Here is a 5580-nt window from a genome sequence, read left to right on the forward strand (position 1 = left end):
GGGGTTCCTTTACTCTATCACGGAATCTAACCCTCTGGAATCCTTTCTATAATAAGTTGCCTTCATCATGGTACATTATCTCAGAAATAGGAAAAAAAAATATGATGCAACTTGGTGCTGCTAGGGGATGTGCTATTTTTGTGAGAAATGACCATATTGCTTTTGGAAATACGGTAGATTTGGGGACTGTGAACCATGAAAGTGTTTGAAAACTCTAATTGGGTTTTAACTATCCATCCTATTATGACTGCAGAAGACAATAATGCTTAAAGTAATGTGGACTATGGAAGCTGAGTTAATGCTGTGTCAGATATGAAAAATATTAACAGCAGGGTTAGAGACAATTCTTGTGACATTTTGCCAAGAATGTATCCTACCCTTTGCACTTTTCCTAGTACTCCAACTGAGGCTAAATTGAAAAGTAATGGGCTAACCCATTGGTTGATATTGACTCTGTGGCATGATTATTAATGATCACTTTTATACAGATCTACACCAAAAAAAGAGCAGGTGGGGCAAAAATAAATACAAAATATAATTTGAGGAGAAAATTCTGCCAGGAAGTTTAATGTTGGAACGAAGTCTTGTGCTGAAAGAAATGAGTAGAGTAGAAAGAGGTCTGATCCAAAATTTTATAGAGTTAATTTAGAGCACGTGACTTTAGGAGAGACTTTGGAGCAAGACAGTAGTGAGCTAAATTTCCAACTTTTTTTTTAATGGAAAAATATTATTTATTTATTTATTTTTACGAAATGGATCCTGTAAGACTCAAATAAATCACAAATTGCATACTCTTGTAAAAACACTCATTTATATCCCCAGATGAGTATTTCAAGTACCACTTTAAATATTCTCAATATAAAAAACAATGTTCCTTAATGATAATTTAGGTATTTTTTCTAAAGTCTCTAGTGAAATATTGAGACTTTATACCGATTTATTACTTAAGAAGTTCAGTCTATGTGTTAAATGTCCTTCAAAGATCTAAAAACCACCATACAAAAAACGGCTACTGATGCAAGATAATTAAATACCACTTATGATTACATGTATTATTTAATGTATTCACTTACAAATAATTACATTTAATAGAGGAGGAAAAATCCAAAAATGCTTAGAAAAAAAGCAATGAAAGAGATGAAGTTGTGTTGACACAAACACAGGAAAATGAACATCTGCTCCATTGTCTATTAAAAAATCTTTTTTATTATTTTGTACTTGTGTATGTGCATGTGTGTATGCATCTGTGCATGTATGTGTGCATGCGCTCACACGTATGTGTGTGTGTGTGTGTGTGTGTGTGTGTGTGTGTGCAGGTGTTCACAGAGGCCAGAACTGGGCATCAGAACTCTTAGGCGTGGAGTTTGTGAGGGAAAAATCTTAGACATTTTCTTCACCTAAAAGGCAGAAACAAAGTAAAGCTACCATAAATGTGATTCACTGGAGTCAGGCATATTCCAAGTAGGCAGCCAAACTTGGCAGCATCCTTCTCATGATTCTCAATTTAGAGTTATTAAGAATATGCAAGTAATTAGATTATGACTATTGGATCTTCCTCCAAGGTTAAAAAGACCCACTGAGGGCAGGAAACATGTGTTCAGACAGACCCTTTATGAAGGTTCACAAAGGCCAAGAAATTCTGAGAGGCCCTTGTATGAAGTACGAAAGTGGAACTTGGATTGTGTTGAAGATTCCAAGATGTTAGAGGAGCCAGAGCCATAGATACCTACCAAGGAGAGATGCATACAGGGGCAGAACCAGCCCACGAGTGAGAAGTGTGCTGCACAGCTGAAAGAGCTGATGAGACTTCTAAGCCCTTTGACATCAGGATGCATAGAGCTACAGGATTTAGAATTTTCCTTGCTGTGTTTCCTCTTGATTTACTTCAGCATTTACTTATTATATTCCCACACCCTCTTTTGGAATTGCAATGCAAAATCTGTAGTATTATATGTAGGAAACATGCAATTTGTTTTTTGATTTTACAAGAGCTTAAAATTCGAGATTTCCCTTCCTCAGAAGGGAATTTTAAGTGCTGTTTTGATAATGAAAGACTATGGGAACATTGAATTTGTACTAAATTCATTTTCAAAATACCCATAAACCTATGGGGTCATTAGGGAAGAATATGGTGGTTTAAAACGGAATGACCCCTGTAGGTTCATGTGTTTTATTACATGGTTCATAATTAATGGAACTGTTTGCAGAAGATTGAGGCCATGGCTTGTTGTTGGAAGTGTGTCACTGGAAGTGAGCTTTGATGTTTCAAAAAAGATATGTTAGGTTCTCAGTTCTGTCTGTTTCTCTCTCTCTCACATAGTTGTGAATGATGATATGAGCTTACAACTCTTCCTTAGTTCCACTGTCATGGATTATAATCCTGTGAAACCATATGACAAATTAAATAATTTTAAAGATTGCCTTGTTCATGGTGTTTTATTACGACAATAGAAAAATAACTAAGATACACATTAACATACAAAACTAATATTTGCATATCAAATTGAATAAAGAATATATGTGAACATTTTCTTATTAAAATCACCTTTTGCTACTTATTGGAACACATAAACTTAAGAATACTCAATACCAGAATGAATAAATTCTCCCTGAAACAAATCATATGGAAATATTGCTGAATTTTCTCCAACAATAGGATAAAAAGAACTGAACAATGCTTACTTACATATGCATAAGTATGCCATTAGAAAACTATCTCTCAATTAAATACATTAAAATATTGGATTACAAAAGGCAAGATAGTGGACATTTACTATGATATAAGAAAATAAACTATGATAATATACAAAGATAATTAAAGAGAATATTCCAAAACTTGAATTATGAATCTAGAAATGTACAATCTCAAAACCTTAAGACTCTTAATATAATTAATAAATTACCTGATAATTTAATGTGGATGCCTTTATGGCAGACAAAAAGATATTATGACTATGTATATGTATGCATCCTCTTTGTGTGTGTGTACATGTATGTGAGTGTGTGGGTGTGTGTTCACACTCACATGTGTGGAAAAAAAGGCTGACATTTGATGTATACTTCTATCACCATACTCTATGCCATTTGAGACAGATGTTCTCACTAAATTGTAGCTTCCAGTGCATCTAGACAGACTAGCCATAAATCTCTGGTGATCTGAATGTCTTTACCATTCCAGTTCTGGGTTATAGGTGTGCACTGCAATATCTAGATTTTAAATAGATTCTGGGAATCTGAATCCAGGTTCTATTGATTGCACACCAAGAACTTTCTCTGTGAGCCATCATTTCAGCCTTATGTCATGACATTTTAATATAAAATTTAATGATTAATTTAAGTGTTCAGATTTGTCCCCTCAAATACTTAACAAGACATAGGATGAGTATACACAGAGAAGAGAAGACTTGGCCTCTGCTGTTATTGATACTTCTTTTAAAATTGTGAAAATTGTGATTAATAATATTAACATTGCCATCAATTATATGACTATTGCATCTTATTTAACAGTTCTTTATGGTGATATTTTATTTGTACTGAAATGTGATTTTATTTGTATGTTAATAAATATAGTTACCTGGGGTTCAGAGCTAATAGCAAGTCATAGCAGAAGCTGGGCAGTAGTGGTGCATGCCTTTAATCCCAGCTCTTGGGAGGCAGAGCTAGGCAATCTCTGTGTGTTCAAGGATACAGCCAGCATGGAGACACACACCTTTAATCTCAATACCAACCACAGAAGACCTGAAAGTTTGTACAGAAGGGCAGTGACGAGGAGGTCATGTGGTTGGGTTTACAACCAATGAGAAGGCAGAACAGAAAGTCAATAAAAAGCACAAACACACAGGAAGTAGGTCTTTTGGCTGAAGAGGACAGCTGCAGCAGTGAAGGGTAAGGCTCTTAGCTCTGACCTCTTGGGCTGTCATCTCTGCATTGGCTCTGTGTTTCTTGTTTAACAAGACTTTTCATCTACATCTGGCGCCCAACGTTTGTGGTACAAATTCATGAAAAAAACTGCTTGCCTGTGGGCTTGTGGGCCCCAGCTCAGGCCCGAGTTATACTCGGCCGATTGTGGTGGCACACTGGTTGGATTTACTAAAGAAGGCAGAGGCAGGAGGATTCCGAGTTTGAGGCCCACCTAGGAGCCTAGGGAGAAGCTTTGGCCCGGACAGAACCACAAACAGTGGTGGGACCATGGAGGCAAAGGCTGCTGCTCTGAGTTGCTGGCTTCTTCTCATCATGTTGGTGACTGCGGTGATGCTGCTACCTGGGACAAAGTGTTTACCGCTGCTTGTTCAGAGAATTGCCAGGACCATCATGTTACAAGAAAGCATCTGCAAAGGTCAGTTTGGAAAAGTTTGGCAAAACAAATTGTGGGGAGAAATTGCTGTGAAGATTTTCTCTTTTAGGGAAGAATGTTCATGGTTTCGAGAGACAGACATTTATCAGACTGTGATTACTCCAAATCACAGAGGAGGCACAAAAAAAAAAAAAAAAAAAAAAAGTCTGCAGTGAACAATGACCACGCCTAACAGTGACTTTGAAATCTTCAAAGACGACAGGACTCCACAATGATGATTCCACAAGGACTATGGTAAAGCCATTAAGCTGATTAACACCACCAAAAGATCGACTTTGGACTACAAACTGCTTAGGACAATTTTGAGATGGCTAGCTGAGATGATCCAGCCTGACAGACTACTTGAACAAGGACTTGAAACAAGCCCTGCACTTTCTCATTATGCAGCTGCTGGACAAATGATATAGGACTTGACAATTAACCCCCATATTTTCTTTTCAGGATCCCCTATAGATGGAAGTAATTTTAAGAAAATGATGCCCACATTCCCAAGAGGTGGGATGGGAGGTTTTTGGTTGTTTATTGAGTTATGGATATTGTCATTGTTTATGATGGTTGGTTACAAGTTGTTAATTGTTAATGGTCAAGAAAAAAGCTGAACATAGAGATTAGATTCAGAGGTTTTGTTTAAAAAAGAAAGAAAAAAGAGAAAAGAATATAGATATGAAATAGATCACTGAATCTATTTCTGAGAAAAAAGATAAAGAATGATAGGATAAATGGGTAGATCACTGAATCTACACTAAAAAGAAAAAGAGGAAGATATAAAAATGACAAAAGGTAGATTACTGAATCTATTATGAAAAGAGAAAATACTTTTTAAAAGGAATTACTTGTTTTAAATAACATAAGTAATGAAAATTTTCTGTCTGAATTTGTCAAATGTTACTGGACTGGACATTGTTATATATTAATGGAGTTTTTTGTCTTAATCTGTCAAATGTTAATGGACTAGACATCATTAATGTAATCTTGACTGTGTATATTGTATATACCTATTGGACATAATTTTTCTTGTATTAGTTATAAGCTTTTTTTTATTTTAGACAAAAAAGGGGAAATATGGTGGTATTGTGTTCCCCAAAATATTGTGCACTCATAAACTTATCTGGGGTCAGAGACAGAACAGCCACTAGATACAAAGGCTAGAAAATGGTGGCACTCACACCTTTAATACTAGCACTCCAGAGGTAGAAATCCCTCTGGATCTCTGTGAGTTAAAGGCC

Source organism: Peromyscus californicus, unplaced genomic scaffold, assembly GCF_007827085.1.
Source record: "Peromyscus californicus insignis strain IS unplaced genomic scaffold, ASM782708v3 Scaffold_5__1_contigs__length_169319896, whole genome shotgun sequence".
Lineage (NCBI taxonomy): Eukaryota > Metazoa > Chordata > Mammalia > Rodentia > Cricetidae > Peromyscus > Peromyscus californicus.